This window comes from Oryctolagus cuniculus, chromosome 11 (genome assembly GCF_964237555.1).
Source record: "Oryctolagus cuniculus chromosome 11, mOryCun1.1, whole genome shotgun sequence".
In the NCBI taxonomy this organism is placed as follows: Eukaryota; Metazoa; Chordata; class Mammalia; order Lagomorpha; family Leporidae; genus Oryctolagus; species Oryctolagus cuniculus.
The window spans coordinates 21,196,241-21,214,948 of record NC_091442.1 but is presented as its reverse complement, the minus strand read 5'-3'; the positions used below and the strand labels follow the sequence as shown (position 1 = coordinate 21,214,948).

The 18,708-nt window shown below is 62.7% G+C and overlaps 1 protein-coding gene across 5 annotated transcripts in view; it reads left to right on the top strand.

The window, feature by feature from the left end:
• Positions 1–18,708, top strand: part of SRC (SRC proto-oncogene, non-receptor tyrosine kinase) — a 45,447-nt gene that overhangs the window by 387 nt on the left and 26,352 nt on the right. Inside the window, exon 2 of one of the 5 annotated variants that reach the window (XM_070051855.1) lies at positions 10,077–10,188. The exons of 3 other annotated variants lie outside the window; for them this stretch is intronic. The gene's annotated coding sequence lies outside the window, so the exon portion shown is untranslated. Of the gene's footprint in view, positions 1–389; positions 410–10,076; positions 10,189–18,708 lie in introns of those variants that run through there. One more of the 5 variants, XM_070051856.1, reaches the window with a different exon arrangement.

Below are 18,708 nucleotides of genomic sequence, written 5' to 3'. Positions count from 1 at the left end.
CCCCTCCCCCGGTGTCCGATCTCCCGCCCGGGGCCCCTGTGCCTCCCCCCAGGTCCGCACCCCCAGCCGAGCCGCGGCCCCCGAGAGCTGGGCGGACGCGCGAGGCCGTGCCCAGCGCGGCCTTTTGTTGCGATGCGGCGCGGGGAGGGGGCCGGGCGGGGGTGCCGGGGTCCTGTCTGCGCGGGGACCCGGGGGGCTCCATTCTCCCTGTGGATCCCCGAGACGCGGGCGAGCCGGGCCGGCCCCGGGGCCAGGTCTAGGCCACATCTGAAATCAGCGCGTCGGCGTCCCTCTGGCCCCCGCTGGCCGGCCTGGCTCCCAGCGCCCCGGTGGGAGATGGGGGCCGGCAGAGCCAGTCGGGGGCTGCGGTCCGGGCCATCGGGACCCCGCTGCCCTCTTGGGGCCTCAGGTAGGCCCTGGTGCTGCTGGCCTGGAGGGGACTGGGCCAGACAGCGCTGGATGCCCCCAGCCTCACCCCTGAGCAGGCCCAGTCTCTGTGGGCTTTGAAGTTGACAAAAGTTTTGGGGTTTCGCCACCCGGCCTGTTCCAGTGGGCTGCCTGGGCAGGGGCTGGGGGTGGTGTGAGTGCCCATGGGGGCCACTGTTTGCTCTGCTGTGTGTTCTCCCCCAGCTGCCAGCCCTCTCTGAGCTGGGGCCCTCATCAGTGGCAGGTGGGTCTGGCTGGGGCTGCCCAGCCTGGGGGGAGATTGGGGTGAATAGAAGGGGCTCACCTGTGTGGCCTGGGCAGGGTTTCCGGTGCCTCACTGGGTTCTGCACCTTGGGGAGCGTGGGCCCTGGGCCCCCAGGGGCCCCTGGGCTGAGGCCAGGCCCCGCCTGCCTGTGACTGAGAGGGGACTTGGTTTTAAGGCTGGGAGGGTGGGCTGTTGCCCAAGGCTGGGGTCCAGACACCTAGCCTTGACTCGCTGGGTGAGCCTGGCCAAGGGGCTGACCCTCGATCCCTGCGTGGGCAGCGGGTTCCTAGGGTGGCCGGCCTGTGCGCTTCTGCATCCAGGGCTTGGCGCGCAGTAGGTGCTCGGTGAACTTGGAGTTGGGCTGCTGACCCGAGCGGGCTCCCGGCTTCAGAAGAGCATGGACCGGGGCCCAGAAAGGCTCCTCCTGACCCCTAGAGAGAGCAGCAGCCCCGTGCCGCCCTGCCACCCAGCAGCTGCGTGACCCCAGGCAACCCACGGCTCCCTCTGGCCTCAGTCTTAGCAAATGGAAAATGGGCTGATGCGTGAACGCCTCTCGTTGATCCTCGGTGTGCCGACGGGGAAACTGAGGCTCAGAGGGGGGACGTGACTTGGTCAGGGCCACACCGTTGGCAGCTGCCCTTGAACCTCTCCAGCCGCTGCCCCGTGTGGGGCCAGGCACGCGACAGTGGCAGAAGAGACGCCGCTGCCGAGCCCTGGGCTGGGAGCCACGAGGCCCTTCTGGTGATGTGGTCTTTCCACAGCGTGTCGCCTCCCTCAGCTGACTGCCTGCCCCGTCTGCCAGGAGCACCCTCTCTCCTCTGAGCGGCTTATCTGCTCCTGGGCTTGGGCCCATCCTCCCGGGAAGCGAGGCCCCAGCCCGCTCTTGCCTGTCCCGCTGCCCTGCGTGGAGCCCGAGTTTTCCCCAGGGCTCAGCCTGGCTCCTGCTCGGGCTCCTTCCCTGACTGTGACCTGGGGGATCTCCCTGGTTCTCACTGACCGCGTGTCCCCAGACCTGCCTAGTGCAAGTTCTGGCACCCCGTATTGAGCACCTACTGTGTACTAGGAGCTCTGAACCCAGGCTGAGCAGGACTGTGTTGGGGTTGACAGTGGGAGTGGTGGGAGGCACTGGAAGGCTTCCAGGAGGTGGTGTGCCTGAGCTGAGCAGGGAGCAGGGGTTCCCCGACAAAGAAGGAAGAGGGCGCCCCCCCACCCCGCCTCCTGCTCACACACTTCTCAGGGACCTTGGGGCCGTGGGCGTGGCCAGCCTGGTGGGGGAGTTATGACCAGGTCCTTGGCCTTCCAGAAACTTGAATCTGGAAGGTGAACCAAGTTGCAAACAAGTTGCCAGATAAATTAATATATAATCGGAGATTGTGATAAGGCCTGGAGAGAGAGGCCTGGCGTACAAAGGAGTCTTGAGAAAAGCATGTAGGAGTTGGCCAGGCGTGAAGCCAGGGTAAGGGCTTGCCAGGCAGCTGAAGTGCATGTGCAAAGGCCCTGGGGTGGGGGAGGGTGTGCTGTTGTGGGCACAGAGAGGAGGTGAGCAGGTAAGAGGTGAGACCAGGAGGTGTGGCCTGTAGGACTGGCGTGTGGGTCTGAGCCTTCAGGTGGAGGTTGGCCATCCCATGCCAGACGGTACAGAACTGACCAGGGCACCTGATGGAAGTAGGTCTCCTACGGCACCGACTCGGGTCTTGCGAGGAAGAGGCAGGTGTGGCTGGGCTTTCGACGGCAGCGTCGGAGTTCGCCAGCAGGAAGGCCGCCGTCGTGAGGGCCAGGGCTTTGGGAACTGGTGATGAGGGTGGCTGGAAGCTGAGAGCCAGGTGGGGAGCAGCGAGGGGTCAGCCAGAGGTGGAGGCCAAAGGTACGGCAGAGGCTCGTGGGTCCCACAGGCCTGGCTCAGCTTCCGACTGTCCGTGCTCTCTGTCTGTCTTACCGGTTGCAACTTTCTGAGAGTTAGTTTCATTGAAAAATCAAACAATGAATATCTCCCGGGTTAGGGGTGGAGGAGGGCTGTGTGCCCAGTGCCTGGCACCTGGGGGTTCTCAGGGGGGCGCGCCTTGCCCCGTGATGCCTCAGGGAGGCTGGCAGGTGTCTGTGGGGCCCGCCTCGCCGCCGTCCGGGTCTTAAGTGGATGAGCCCACGAGTCTGAAGGTGCTGATCTGGGCAGGGTTGACCCTGGAGTGGATGTTGGCAGCTAAGGGCACTGGTGTGCTGGGTGGCCCTGAGCCCCGTTCCGCCCTCTCTGTGCCATCTCTGGGTACCAGGAGGCTGCAGTGGGGAGCGAGCCAGGGGTCTTGTCCTGCTCTGCTTCTTGAAAGCCTGCTGTAAGTGAGGTTGGTTCCACTTTCCAGCTGTAAATACGAACACCCAGAGAGGAGGAGCCACTGGCCCGGTCTCTCCCAGCTGCCAAGTGGCTGTGCAGGGCCTTTGCACTGCCGGCGGCCCCTGTCCCCGCAGGCCTGTCGCCACGGCTGCCTCACTGCTGCCTCTTGGTGGCCCCTGCCTGCCCCTCTGTCTCCCTCGGGGCTGCCTTTGCTTCCTCTCCATGGCCTCAGCCCCTGTCTCCATGGGAAACTGCCCTGGCTTCCCCGAGCTCTGCGGGGGCGGGGTGCGTCCTCCGGAGGCCTCAGTTTCCTCCTCTGCGAAATGGGACAGTGACTCATGGTTCCCAGGGTGGCCCAAGGGGACAGAAATAAAGCGCTTTGCTCCCGTCAGGTGCTTCGTCACTAGGGGTAGGGAGAGCTCAGCAGGGCAGCCGCTCCCGGACCTGGGACTGACGCTCTGGAGCTGTCACTGGCCGGGTGGCTCCCTGGCCAGGCCGAGGAGACAGTGGCTTGAGGCTGCAGCGCAGGCTGTCGCCTGGTGGCTGGCTCTGTGTGGCTGGGGAAGGAGATGGAGTAGAGATGGGATGGCCCATGTGCAGGGTGCCATCTCCAGTGGGGTGGCCCCCGCAGGTCGCCCTGTGCACCCCGCCTCGTGAGGATGCAGACTGCTCCTGTACTCCCCCAGTCACTCAGGAGAGATGGTGTCTGTTTCCTTCCTTCTCTGCCCTCTCTAGGGCTCAGACCCGCACAGGCTGGGGATGGCCTGGGCCTCAAATACCCCAGGCCTGGGGCCCTGTGTTGAGAAACACTGTGAGGCCCAGCCTTGACCTCCAGGGCCAGGATGCGGGGATAGATTAGTAATGTCTGCCGCGGGCCAAGCATGAGGAAGTGCCGCGTGTGTGCGTGAGCTGGCGTTCCTCATCCATTCTGACCTTCTTTTCTCACGGGTGGGGGAAATGAGGCCAGAGAGGCCAGTGTACCTCACCGAGGCTGGGAGAGAAGCGCAGACCTCTGTGTGTTGGCCTGGGTGCCCCACCCCTGGTCAGCCTGCGCGTTTCGGGGCTCAGTCCAGGCTGGGGACTTGGGGCGGGGTCCCAGGGTGGGCAGCCAGACCTCTGTCTCCCTGCCCCTCGCCTCCTGACCGTGGTCCCCTCTTCCTTCCTCCCCCAAGCCCTCCACGAATCTCCAGGAGAAAGAGGCGCAAGAAGGGAGAAGTCGGATAATGTTGTCCGGCCCCTCCTGCTCTGCCCCGGTCTCCTGGGCTTTTCCGTGGGTCCCACGGGGACAGGGTGGCGGGTGGGAGGCAGTGGACCTGCTGGGCTGTGGGGCCCGCAGAATCTGGGTGCTGGGGTTGTCGGTCAGGGTGCGCCGGGAAGCCTGGGCGCCGTGGGGCTCTGGCTGGCTTCTCCCGTGGCTGTGTCCCTGTACAGGGCCTTGGCTCCTGTGTGACGGTCATAGCCTCAAACGGTGTCCTCCCGAGCTGGGTCACGGTTGTGTCGCCTGGCCTCCCCCGACGATGGGCAGAGGTTCACTCCCACTGCACAGAAGAGCAGCTGAGGCGAGGCAGAGTGAGATGTGAGGCCGACTTCTGGCTTGGGGGTGACTCCTGCCGGGTGTGTGCCCAGCCTTGAGTGATGTCTTTCCCAGGTGGAGGGCAGTGCAGGGCTGGGGACACAGACCTTGGCTCTGGGCTTGAGCTCTGGCTGATGGAAGCCCATGACACTTGGACTGCTGGGGTCCTGGGAAGGGTAGGAAAAGGGAGTGAGAGGAGCAAGACCTTTGAAACCTGATGGTTCTGTGTTCAAATCCTGCCTGGCCCCTTGATTGCTGGAAAAACACTGTTCTGAGCCTCAGTCTCCCCATCTGTGAAACGGGGACAACAGTGGCAGTACCAGCTTTGAGAGATGTGCTCAGTGCTTGGGGAGTGCTGGGTGTTTATGAGAGCCTGTGGTGGGCCAGGTAATCCCCTGATGAGACAGGAATTCTGGGCCTAGGGGCCCATTGATCTGGGAATCCCCAGGGCGAGAGCTGGCGCCTTGGTCTGTGGCCAGCTTGTTCTCTGGGGCAAGGAGCGGGGGAGGGTTAACCAGGGACAGAGCAGCTTGGTGGCTGGGTCCATCGGGAGCCCCCAGCTGCATCCAGTGTCCCGAGCCCGGCTTCCTGGAACCCCGTGTCAACGTGGCTGGATTCTCGGGCACTTTGCGTCCTGGCCTGCTTGGCCTGGGGGCAGGCCCTTGGGTCTGGGGGCAGGCAGTTGACTCCGAGAGGGTACGGACGGGTGGGGCCCAGGCTCCACAGCAGGTGGAGGTGCTGTCAGTCTGGGCCTCCCTCTCCCTCCGCCCCTTTGTGGTCATCTCTCACATCGCCCTGTCCCTTGGGTCACTCTGTTGCCTCCGTGAACCCTTGGTTCTCTCCCTGCATGCCCTGGGGAGTGCGTCTGCACACCTTTGCTGCTGCAGGGCCTGGTGCCTAGTGCGCCCTCCACTCAAAACTCTTCTAGGGCTCAGACACCCTGGCTCTCACTGCCCTCCCATGCGTCCACACCGCCCTCCTCCTCTGCCCCCTGCGCCCACACCGCCCGCCTCCTCTGCCCCCTGCGCCCACACCGCCTTCCTCCTCTGCCCCCTGCGTCCATACCGCCCTCTTCCTCTGCCCCCTGCGTCCACACCGCCCTCCTCCTCTGCCCCCTGCGTCCACACCGCCCTCCTCCTCTGCCCCCTGCGTCCACACCGCCCTCCTCCTCTGCCCCCTGCGCCCACACCGCCTTCCTCCTCTGCCCCCTGCGTCCACACCGCCCTCCTCCTCTGCCCCCTGCGCCCACACCGCCTTCCTCCTCTGCCCCCTGCGTCCACACCGCCTTCCTCCTCTGCCCCCTGCGTCCACACCGCCTTCCTCCTCTGCCCCCTGCGTCCACACCGCCTTCCTCCTCTGCCCCCTGCGCCCACACCGTCTTCCTCCTCTGCCCCCTGCGCCCACACTGCCCTCCTCCTCTGCCCCCTGCACCCACACCTCCTTCCTCCTCTGCCCCCTGCGCCCACACCGTCTTCCTCCTCTGTCCCCTGCGCCCACACCGCCTTCCTCCTCTGCCCCCTGCGCCCACACCGCCCTCCTCCTCTGCCCCCTGTGCCCACACCGCCCGCCTCCTCTGCCCCCTGCGCCCACACCACCCTCCTCCTCTGCCCCCTGCATCCACACCGCCCTCCTCCTCTGCACCCCATTTTCCCCTTCTTTGCCTCGCCCCAACCCCGGCTTCGACTCATTCTGCCTTGGACAGGAAGTCTTGAAATTCTTTTTGCTGCCAAGGCACATGTGGTGGTCGTCCCTCCCCGGGTTGGCACTTTACAGTTTACACCTGGAGGAGCCGGGGCTGCCCTAACGGCCTTCATGTGCCAATGGGGGGATTGGTCTCAAGCCAGGCCCCCACCCCGTCCTCTGTCTGCAGTCTCCCCAGGCAGGAGCCCCTTGGGCAAGAGCGTGGCCGCTTCCTTTCCGGAGCTGGAGGAGAGCGGCGACACCCCCTCCTCCCCATAGGTCCCAGCAGGGCCCCACTGGGCTGCCTTCAGCAGGTGGCCGGGGCCTTGCTGGGTGCCAGGCCTGCGGCTGGCTCATGCTCCCAGCAGCCCTGGCCTGGGCCGCTCCCGCCCACTCCACCCAAGGAAGCTCCGAGAAGCACGGGCGCTGGCCTGAGGTCCTCCCATGCCTGGATTTGAACCAGGGCTTCCTGGGCATTGCAGGCCTGGCCTGCCTCCTCCAGCCTGAGTCCTCCTCTGCCTTGGTTTCCCCCTCTGAGAAATGGACCCGATGGTGGTGCCCCTGTCATGGGCTTGTTCTGAGGCTCTGCAGTGCCAGCATACAGTTAGTGCTCAATAAGTGTTAGCTATTATTTTATTTTACTTTAATTTATTTTTTAAAGATTTACTTATTTGAAAGTCAGAGTTACACAGAGAGAGGAGATACAGAGAGAGAGAGAGGTCTTCCATCCACTGGTTCACTCCCCAATTAGCCGCAATAGCCAGAGCTGCATGATGCGAAGCCAGGAGCCAGGAGCTGCTTCTGGGTCTCCCACGTGGGTGCAGGAATTCTGGGCCTAGGGGCCCATCGATCTGGGAACTTGGGCCATCCTCCACTGCTTTCCCAGGCCACAGCAGAGAGCTGGATCTGAAGTGGAGCAGCCGGGTCTCGAACCCGGTGCCCATATGGGATGCCGACGCTTCAGGCCAGTGCATTAGCCCACTGTGCCACAGCACCGGCCCCTTAGCTATTATTTTATTATAGTTTCTGCCGACTGGGGGAGGAGGGGATGACAACCCCATTCTCCAGATGAGAAGACAGAGGTTCAGAGTCAGGAAATAGTGCCCACCACGGGGGGCTGTCCATCCCTCTTCCCTGAGGCTTAGAACCCAGGAAGGGCCTCATCCGAGGTCCCAGCTTTCTTGCTTTGGACAGGGTTGAGGCCCCCTCGTCCGCTCCCTTGCCCGGGTCTTGGGCAGATGGTTTCCCCGTGCTGAGCCTCAGTTTCCTTTCTGGATGTGCCCGCCTGGGTGGGGTCATGTGGAGGCCGCACAGAACGTTCAGCGCAAGGCCCGGCCCAGAGGCAGTGCTCGGCCACCAGCTGCGAGGAGCGAGGTCCCCTTCGAGGACCGTCCGTCCGTCCGTCTCAGCGTGGATCTGTGATCCTGAGGGGGAGACGCGTCCATCGCATCCCCCACAGCGGCTCCCAGAGCCCAGCAGCCACGCTGAGGGGGTGGGGCGGGGGCTGCCGAGGGCAGGTGGGGGCTGTGTCCTGTGTTCTGCAGGCCCCCGAGCCTGGCCTGGGGGGGAGGCTGGACCTGGCCCCGCAGGCCTCCTGGGCACCCTGAGCCCACACCTGGGCTACTCGGTGCCTCTGCTGTGTGCCCTGGGCCCACGGCTTCGGCTTTGGAGCCCTGGTTCCCTGGTCTGGTCTGTTCTTTTGGGGAGACTTGACCAGGTCCTGTGCCAGGCCTAGGGGAGGTGCCGAGGTCGGGAAGGGGGCGGCCTACAGGCAGAGGCCCCTGTAATGGAGACCTGGAGGGGGAACAGGTAGGGGGTGCGCTCTGTAGCTGGGGGGTAACCGCTGGGGTTTGACCACCCCTGATGGAGGGTGCAGGGGCTGATCCCCGAGTGCGGTGGTCTGGCCCCTTGCCCGCCCCACCCCCACCCCGCCAGGTGTTCCCGAAGGCCCCGGAACCAGACGAGCCACAATTCTATTTGGGGACGATTCTGCTGTTCCCATTTCTCTCCTGTGCCCTAGTTTTAGAAACGATGTGGGTTTGGTTACCAGTTGGCCATTTGTAGAGAGCTCCCCCTCCACCCACTCGGCGCTCCCTTAGATCTGTGGGCATCGTGGGCAAAGCAGGACATGGCCCGCCACTGGGAACTGCTCCCAGGCATCGCCTTGGGGTTCTCTGGGCAGGGAATTGGCAGCTGGATTCTCGATGTTCCACTCGTAATGTCTGGGCCTTCTGATGGGTGCTGGGGACTCCAGGGGTGCATTCTGGGAGCAGCTGATACTCTGGGGGAGCCAGGTACAGCCCTGGCATTGCCCTGCCGTGGGCTGGGTTCTGTGTAAACCATGACAGCCCAGCACAATGCCAGGAGGGCTTCCTGGAGGTGATACTGGCCTGTGGGTCTTAAAGGCTGAGCAGGAGCTCATGAGAAGAAAGGAAGGATGAAGGCATGCCAGGAAGAGGGAAGGCATGTGCAAAGGCCTGGAGATGTATGAGCGCACATGTGTGTCCATGTGTGCACCTGCTGGGAGCCTGGGGTCACGCATGTCGTTAGAAGGTGGCTCGGATGATCTGCCAGTGCCTTCAGCCTCACCTGGAACCCAGCTTTGGGCTGGGGCCCATGGGAGCAGGACAGCTTCAGGGTGGCCTCCTGCTGAGGTATGGAGAGGGCAGCACCCTGGGCTCGCTGTCTAGGGGCTTGGAGGGAGTGGGTCAGGGAGACCTTCCTGGAGGCAGAGGATCAGTGACTCACCTGGGAGGGTGGGAGGGGTCTCTGGGGTGAGGCCTCACAGGGGCTGTGGGGTCTGACCTGGGGGGCTGGCTGTGCCATCAGGGAGGGTCCCCAGGGCCCTTGGGCAATGAGGAGGCCCTGGGAGAGACTGATGGGTCCAGCGTCGTGGGCAGTGCCTGGCCCAGGTGGGGATAGCCCGTGAGACAGTCCTGTGGCCTTGGAGAGAAGGGGTTGCTGGCCAGGTGAGTGGCCAGGCCTGGCGTGGACGGGGCAGCTACGGCATGAAGGGTGGGGGCCTTTGCCTGTCGCCCGCCCGCCTGCCCGCCTGCCCGCCTGCCCGCACCCGCCTTCCTTGCAGCCGCCGCCTGGCAGGAAGTGGCCGAGGCGTGTTGCGGCCTGACGGGTGCATTCCAGGCCCCCTCCTCGCCATCCCATTGCTGGGTGAGCCTGCTCCCGGGATGCAGAGCCCCTGTGGAGACCCCGCCCCCCTCCTGGTATCAGGGCTCTGTCCTCCAGGCACAGGGAGTTGAAAGTTCCACCATCTTGGGGCCGGAGGGGCCTGGGGGTGAATCCGCTTTGTATTCCTGCTTTGCAAGGCCAGGAGTCCCCCTAGAGCCCTCCTCTAGAGCCAGGAAGCTGGGCTCTGCCTCCGGAGCTGTGGCCCCAGCTGGCCGGGGTGCTGGGGCCTGGGGGGGCTGCGGAGGGGTGGTTTCCGGGCTGCCCGGGCTGTCAGCTTGGAGGACAAAGCCCCTTTGTGGTGGGACAGCAGGAGCCGGGAGCCCTAGGGCAGGGGGGAGCAGACCCAGCCCCTCCTCTTCTCTCAGTTCCCCCCCGGGGAGCGAAAGTGGGGCTGCGCCTGCTGCAGCTGCCCTGGCTGCTGGGCTCAGCTGGGGGGTCGTGGGAGGCCCGGCATCCTGGCCAGTCCCAGGCACTTGGTGGGTGCCCTGCCCATTCACATGGTCACTCATTCATTCCTCCGGCAGTGCCCAAGGGCCCCTGCCTTTGACATTGTCCCTTCTGACCGAGGGTCCCCAGGTGTCCCAGCCGGTCACTGACTGGTTACCTTTTTATTTGCTTAGTCCCTGCCTTGTATTGGAAAGACAGAATTGAAGAGAGATCTTCCATCCACTGGTTCCCTTCCCAAGTGCCAGGCTGAAGCCAGGAGCCCGGAACTCCACCCAGGTCCCCCATGTGAGTAGCAGGGGCCCAAGTACTTGAATCATCCTCTGCTGCCTAGGGGGTCCTATGGACTCCCCCCCACCCCAGTTCCAGTCAACAGCCCTGAAGTGTGCCTGAGATCTCCCTGTTGTCCTAGGGAGACAGTGGCTGCTCAGTGTGACCTGGGGTGAGGTCAGGGGGCCTGGACTCCAACTTGCCACGTGTTTGGGCCTCAGTTTGCCTTGCTATGAAATGGGTGCAGTCATGGTCCTTACCAGATAGAGATAGTGAGCATCAAGGGCCGCCGGTGCCCGGCACATGCCGTCATACTGGCGGGAATCAGGGCGTGTGTGCGAGCCTGGGCTCTGGCCATGTGCACCGGTGGGGGTGGCCCAGTGGTCTCTACCAGATAACCCGGCACTGCAGGTTTGAGGCTCCCAGAATCCAGGACCAGCGTCCCTTTCTGCATGAGGAAACTGAGTCAGGCAGGGCACCTGGGTCCACACAGGGCAGCCCAGCACCTGGAGACAGGTCAGTGTTTCTGTCCCAGCCCGGGCTCAGCTCCCGTGGCCTCAGCCCTGCCTCTAGGAAGTCCGGGTTCAGGACCAGTCCTGGTGGGCGGGGTCCTGTACACTGCAGTGCGGGCCAGAGGCCACTCTGGAGCAGGCAGGCTGGAGGTGGGCCCCGCCGTCCACTTGCTGGGCACTTGCCTGCTCGGTCTGCAGATCTGCTTCTGGGAGCACCCCCAGTCTCCCGGATGGAGCCAGCCCCAGCCTGCTGCCGCCCCACCCTGGCTGCACTGGCAGAGCCGGTTTCAGGCCTGCCGGCCCCATAAACGCGGGACCAGACACGCCCGGCCAACCTGGCCCATGGACGGCCCCCAACCCCCTCAACCAACATTCCCGGCCCTGAGGTCTGGGTCAGGCCCATGCTGGGCGCCACTTGGGGCTTAGCATGGTCTCAGAGTGCCCCCTGCCCTGTGTGAGTCAGCAGTGGTCAGAGGCAAGTGCAGGAGAGCACAGTGGGCAGGGCGTGGGCCGTGGGCGGTGGGCTAGGCAGACCTGGGGCTGGTGCCGGCTGCCTCTCCATCTTGTGGGGCCCTGGGGCTGAGCCGATCTCTCCTGTGGGTCCGTCCGTCTGTCATCCTTCCAGCGTTTACTGACCCTATACTGTGTGCCAAGCAGTGTTCTAAAGGCTGGACATACGGCCAGTAGCCGCTCAGACACAAACCCCTGCGTTCATCAGGCTCACGACTCCTGGGAGAGACGAGAACAAGACAGCAGGGGGAAGCCTATGAGGAGGAGATAAGCCCCCCGGCAGGGTCGTGGGGATGACATGGAGTTAGGCTGGGGGCCAGGGAAGACCTGTCATGTCACAGAAGCCCACGTGGACAGCGGGGAGGCGGGAGTCACGTCACTTCCTGGGAGGGGAGCGTCTGGGTTGGGAACAACCTGTGCAAAGGCTCTGAGGCAGGGGGGAACAGAGGGAGAGGAGGGCGGAGAGTGAGAGGCTGGACCGGGAGCTTCCGGACCCTTCTGGAATGAAATGTGGGGTGAGGTGGAGCCGCAGGAGGGGTCTGGGCTGTCGGGGGGGGGGGGTTCAGGTAAGCTGCCCAGCCGCAGGCCCGGCACACAGTAGGTCTTCAGCAAATAGCGGCCGCGGTGAGGCTTTGATGGTAGCAAACGCTTCGCGCACCCTTGCTGGGGTCTGGGCCCTGTTCTGAACCCACGAGCATGATCCATTTCACCCTCAGAACGGTTCTTTGTGTTCATCCTGTTTCATAGAGCAGGGGTCAGTGTCACAGACAGGTGGAGGAAGGGCTGGAGCTAGTTTTTAAATTTTTTTCTTTATTTAATTTGAGAGGCAGAGAGTAAGCTCCCGTGTACTGGTTCACTCCCTAAATGCCAGCAGCGGTCCTGGGGCAGAACCCAGGAGCCAGGAACCAGGTCCCTCACACGGATGGCGGAGACCCAGCCACCTGGGCTGTCGCGTCTGCCTCCCAGGCTGTGCCTTAGCAGGAAGCTGGGGTCAGGAGCCAGCTACTCCGATGTGGCTTGTGGGCAACCTGCTTGGCACCTTAACTGCTAGGCCAGATGCCTGTCCCCAGAGCCTGCTTTTTTTTTTTTTTTTTTTTTTTTTTTTTTTGACAGGCAGAGTGGATAGTGAGAGAGACAGAGAGAAAGGTCTTCCTTTTTGCCGTTGGGTCACCCTCCAATGGCCGCCATGGCTGGCGCGTTGCGGCCAGCGCACCATGCTAATCTGAAGGCAGGAGCCAGGTGCTTCTCCTGGTTCCCATGGGGTGCAGGGCCCAAGCACTTGGGCCATCCTCCACTGCACTCCCTGGCCACAGCAGAGAGCTGGCCTGGAAGAGGGGCATCTGGGACAGAATCCGGCGCCCCAACTGGGACTAGAACCCGGTGTGCCGGCGCCGCAGGCGGAGGATTAGCCTAGTGAGCCTCAGCGCTGGCCCCCAGAGCCTGCTTTTGAACACAGTCTGTGCAGCCCTCAGTCCCTGGGGTGGTGGGAGCTCCGGAGCCCAGAACAGCAGGTGCCACTCTGAGCCTGGCGGGGTCTGCCCTGAGGGAGGTGCTGGGGCTCGTGGGGGGCATTGCAGAGGCATGGAGGTACAGGGAGGAGGGGACAGGGTCGTGACCGTCTTGCTGGCCACTGTCCCTCGGATTGGCTAGAGAGACCTGTTTTATGGATAAAGGGTTGTCCCACAGTGTGGTGGGGGAGGCCCTCTGTGGGCTTTGGCTGGGGGTGGGGTGGGCTTTAAGTCTGGCCCTTCGGCACTCCTGCGTACCAGTGTCCCCGGAGGGAGAGGCTGCCTGGGTGTGGGCGGGCAGGAGGGGGCACTGTGTGTTCCCAGAGCCGGGAAGCAGCCCGAGCTGCTGGCAGGGAACAGCCGGCGCCGTGGGCAGGGGCCGCCTGGCAGCTGCACCCCCAGGCCCATCAGCTGTCAGCCTGTGGAGCTCGGGGAGAGAGCAGAGCTTGGTGTCTCAGACCCGAGGCTGGGCCTGCCGAGGGCCCCCGGGCACGCGAGGCATGGCCGGTGATTCTGCACAAGGTTTTCTGTGGCCCCTCCTCCCTGAGTCCTGAGCCCTGAGCCCTGAGCCCTGCCCGGGGCTGTGGGTCCCTCGGGGCCAGCATCTCCTCCTCTGACTCCTCAGCCCAGCGCTGTCTGTCTGTCTTGGTCCCCAGAGAATCTTCTCTTAATTTTTAAGTTTTTAGAAATTGGAGTGGCCGAGAGGTAGAGATAGACAGGGAGAGATGGCTCCTCCACGGGTTCACTCCCAGAATGCCCGTAAGAGCAGGGGCCAGGTCATCTGAGCCGTCACCTGCTGCCCGCCAGGGTTTGCATGATCGGGGGGCGGGAGGCAGGAGCCAGGCAAAGACCCAGCAGTGTGCAATGCTGGCATCTTAGCTGGCATCCGACCACTAGGCTGAACGCCTGCACCTTTACAAACGTGAGAGGAGAGGGAGCGAGGGGCACAGAGGAGAGCCTTACCTTCAGCCCGGCCCTCCGCCCACACCCGCATGCCAGGGTGGCCCCCCCCACCTGGGGCGGCCTCTCCTCTGTTGGAGCTGGAGCCTCCTGGCCATGCGGGCCGCCCTGCCCAGCCCACCGAGAGGGTGCCGCGCAGTGAACCCGGCCGGGGCTGGGTGTGCCGGGCCGGGCGAGAGCAGACAGTGCGGCTGCCCAGTGCTGCCGCCTCCCTGGCCCCGGCTGCTCCCAGCAGCCACCTTCTCAGTGACCTGGGCCCTGGACAGGGCCTGGGAGGAGGGAGTATGGGGAGGTGGAGCCCCCACGCCCTGCGTTTGCCTTTCCCCTGCTTAGCTGCTGATGACCCTGAGGCCACGGGACTCCAGCTCCCTTAGAGGCTTCCTTGCCTTTCTCTAAACAGCCCGCCTGCAGGCCCGTCTGCCTGGACCACGCCCCCACCCTCTTTCCACAAACTGCCCAATGTCTTCTCCTCCGGGAAGCCCACCATAGTTTAGATGTCTCTTCCTGGCCTCCCAGACCTGAACTGAGGAGTCCATGCCTCTTGGGTCTCCCCTGGGCCTCTGTGCCAGGGCTGGGGGCCAGCAGTGGCCTAGGCAAGCCACACCCCTCACTCCATGCCCCCAGGTGCAGTGGAGAGGGGCTGGCCTCGCTGTCACTCAGGTCTGGGTTGGTGTCCAAGCTGCCTGTTTGTGTACTGGGGCAGCCGCCTGCCCCCCCGTGCTCTCAGGGTGGCCACAGTGGGCTCCAGGACCGTGGGCAGCAGACGGGAGGGGGTGAGTGGGAGTGTGGGTCTCCCCACCCTGTCAGCACAGCCCCCTCCATCCCCAGGGCACTGGAGCAGCCTGTGGCTGGGTTCTGGGGAGGGGGCTGAGCTGGCCTTGGGCCTTTCCTGACCGCCCAGGGGGCAGTGGCCTGGAGGGAGGGCCTCAGTGGGGGTGGGGCTGAGAGCCAGCAACCATAAAATGGAGTAATAAGGGTGACACAGAGAAGGTGCTAAGTCCCAGGTAGCTATGGCAACGTCCTCTTTCTCATTCCCTATCTACCTTCCCAAACCAGGGAGTTGAGAAATCCTCCCCTGAGCAGCGACTCTGCAGACCCCTGCCCTGCTGAGAAGCAGGGCTGTGGCGAAGAGCGCAGGATGGCAACTGGGGACCCAGCCCTGTTGGAGGCGATGGCATCACATTCTCCGCTCAGAGGCTGGGCGCCGGAAGCCTGGGTCTGCTGCACCCTGTCCCCATGGCCCCGAGTGGCCTTGGGCCAGCCGCTCTGCCCTGCTGAGCCTCCCACGCGAGGTCTTCCTGGGAGTGCAATTGGGACGACAGGAGGGGGCTGGTGGTAGCCTGGGCCTCGGGGGGGCCTCTGCTGCCCTGGACGGTGGCCCAGGCTCCTGACTCGGCTTCTCTGCGTCTCTCTCTGGCCTTCCTCCCTGTGTCAGGGTCCTGCTGACACTGGCGGGGCGGGGTTGGGGGGAGCTGAGCAACCGCAGAGCAGGTGAGCAAGAGGCCCCACGTGGCAGGCGAGGCCCGAGGGCTGGGCTCTGCTGCCACCTGGGCAATACTGGGCGTCTCCATTGCAGCGAAGGAAGCTTCGGGGCCTGGCCCGTGGGCAGCCCCAGCAACCCCCTCACTCCTGCCTGGCTGTGGAGGTGCCTGCGGGGGGTAGGGGCTCTGTGCCCATGGGTGGGGCCCTACCCCGCCCTCTCCCTGCTCCACCCTCCCCACATTCCAGACAGAGTCCACACAGCACGGCCACTGTCTCCGCCCCTGGTTGGGCCGCGGTTATCAGGAGACATTGCTGCATGGGCTGTGAGTCTTGCTGTGGGGCCCCTGCTTTGGGGCTGGGCCCTGGGCTGCGAGGCGACCAGATCATCTAGGTTTGCCTCCTAGTGCGCTGTGTGACCTTAGGAGAGCAGCTAACTGTCTCTGTGCCTCGTCTGACCACCCAGGGATGGGGTGGCAGGGAGGGGTCACCCAGGCGTGTATGTGCAGCCACACAGGAGTCTCGCTCTGTGGGGCCCCCAGCGTGCACGGCACCTGTGTCCCCCTTGTGATGGGGGGGGACAGACAGGCAGGAGGGTGGAGCTGAGAGAGGCTATTTTCGAAAGTTGAGAACATGCTGTGTGGCCTTGGGCAGCCCCTCTACCTCTCAGGGGGCCTCCATTTCCCGGTCTGCTCTGTGAGCATGTGGATGTGGGTGGCGCTGTGTCCCGGATGTGGGTGGCGCTGTGTCCCGGATGCGGGTGGTCCCTGTCACTGTATTTTGTGTAATTCCTGCCTTGCCTGGTGCAGCCATCTGGCTGCCTGGGGCATAGTAGGTGCTCAGCTAACCTTTGTGGAAGAAGCCAGCAAGTGTGCACTGACCCAGTGGCTGCCCAGGGCTTTGTGGCAGGTGAGTCTTTGTCTCCCTGGCTCCCGGCACAGGGTCACCATCCCTGCCCATCCCTGCTTGTGGAAATCCTTGTTGGTGGAACCCTTCTCACACGCTGCCTCTCTCAGGGAGCCTTCCCTGGTTTCTCCCAGCCGGAGAAGATTGCTGGTCCTCTGCACACTTTGTTGGATGCTCTCTGGTGGTCCCTGCCACAGCCCACCTTGGCGTCCATCACACAAATGCATCAGCAGAAACCGGGTGCAGGGGGGAGTCCTGTGCCCCCGTTCTCTCACTCGCTCCCCCACAGCTGTGCACACGATGTACAATGACAATAATTTTTTTATTTTTTATTTTTATTTTTTGACAGGCAGAGTGGACAGTGAGAGAGAGACAGCGAGAAAGGTCTTCCTTTGCCGTTGGTTCACCCTCCAATGGCCGCCGTGGCAGGTGCGCTGCGGCCGGTGCACTGCGCTGATCCGAAGGCAGGAGCCAGGTGCTTCTCCTGGTCTCCCATGGGGTGCAGGGCCCAAGCACTTGGGCCATCCTCCACTGCACTCCCGGGCCACAGCAGAGAGCTGGCCTGGAAGAGGGGCAACCGGGACAGAATCCGGCGCCCCGAACGGGACTAGAACCTGGTGTGCCAGCGCCGCAAGGCGGAGGATTAGCCTAGTGAGCCGCGGCGCCGGCCTAATAATTTTTTTTAAAAGATTTGTTAATTTATTTGAAAGGCAGAGTTACAGAGAAAACAAGGCAGGGACACACACACACACACATATACAGAGAGGGAAAGAGAGAGAGAGAGGTCTTCCATCCATTGGTTCACTCCCCAAATGGCTGCAATGGCTGGAGCTGGACCTAAACGAACTCAGGAGCCAGGAGCTACTTTTGGGTTTCCCACGTGGGTGCAGGGGCCCAATCACTTGGACTGTCTCCCATCTGCTGGTCCACTCCCCAAATGGCCGCACAGCCAGGGCTGGGCCAAGCAGAAGCCAGGAGCTCCAGCTGGGTCTCCCAAATGTGCGGCAGGGGCAGGCCCTTGGGCCATCCTCAGCTGCTTTCTCAGGCGCGTTGGCAGGGGGCTGGATGGGAAGTGGAGCGGCCGGGATGCCGGCGTCCTGGGCGGCGTCCTAACTGCTGCACCGCAGCGCCGGCCCCAGGTGTGACTGTCGCCAGCTCTTCTGTGCAGAGCAGGTCCTGAGGGCTTGGAGAGGCGCACTCACTCACCCAGCAATGAGAGGCAGAGCCAGGCCTTGAAACCAGGTAAGCCTGTGCTTTTTTTTCTTGAACAGGAGAGAAAAAGGCATTCATACACACACACACACACACACACACACATAGATACACACTCAGACACACACAGACACACAGATACACACACAGACACACACATACACAGACACACAGATATACACACAGACACACAGACACACACACACACACACACACACACACACACACACACACACGGCGTGCCCCTCACAGCTAGGGGGCGCTCTGGTCCAGGATGTCAGTGCGCCATCTTTGTGGGTGGCGTCTTTTGGAATAAAAACGCTCTTAATTCTGGTGAAGTGCAGTCTCCACGTTTGCTTCCTTTGTGCCCTGGTGTCGTATCTAAAAAATCATTGTGATCTGGGGTCAGGAATTTACGCCTGTATTTTCTTTGGAGTTTTTCTTTTGTTCTTGCCTTGCCTTGTGGGGTATGAGCTGCCCTGGGCGGGGCAGGGGGGGCATCTCTGCGCAGGGCATGGACTGGCCTCCTTCTGCCGCAGGTGGACAGCCAGTGGCTCCCACGCATGGGTGGAGAGGTGCTTCCTTCTGCATCGTATTGCCTCGGCACCCTTGTTGGCCGTTCACTGTCTGTGTGAGGCTTTGTTTCTGGACTCTCTCTCTCTGACTCTTAATATTTATTTATCTACTTTGAGAGGCAGAATTACCAAGAGAGAGTCAGGGATAGAGGCAGGGGGAGAGAGGGGAGGGTGGGGAGAGTGATCTTCCATCCACTGATTACTCTCCAAGTGGCCACACCAGCCAGAGTTGGCTTGATCCTAAGCCAGGAGCCAGGAGCTTCTTCCAGGTCTCCCACGCGGGTGCAGGGGCCCAAGCACTTGGGCCATCTTCTCCTGCTTTCCCAGGCCATAGCAGGGAGCTAGATTGGAAGTGGAGCAGCTGGGACTCAAACCGGTGCCCATGAGGGATGCCAGCACTGCAGGTGGCGGCCTAACCCTCTGTGCCATGACGCTGGTCTCTCTGGGCTCTGCTGAATCCTGTTCCACTGGGTTGTAACTTGAGCCTCGTCCTAGTGCCATACTGTCTTGATAACTGTGGTTTTGCAGCAAGTTTTGAAATTGAGAAGTGTGAATCTTCAAGTTTTTTCTTTTTCAAGATTGTTTTGACTGCTCTGAGCCCTTGACTTGCCATTTGAGCTTTAAGTTCTGGTTGTCGATGTATGTAAAGCATCTGGCTGGGATTTCGCTAGGGATTCCGCACAGGGTACACGTCGCTACTATGGGAGTGTGGGATCACTGTCGTCTTTATATTTGTGAACATGGGAGTCTTTCCATTTATTTCTTTCAGCAATTTTTAGTTTTGAGAGTGTGAGGTTTATATTTTTTTTTGTTAATCTTATTCCAAACTCTTCTTTTGGTGCTGTTATCATTTCTTTTTTTTTTTTTTTGAAGATT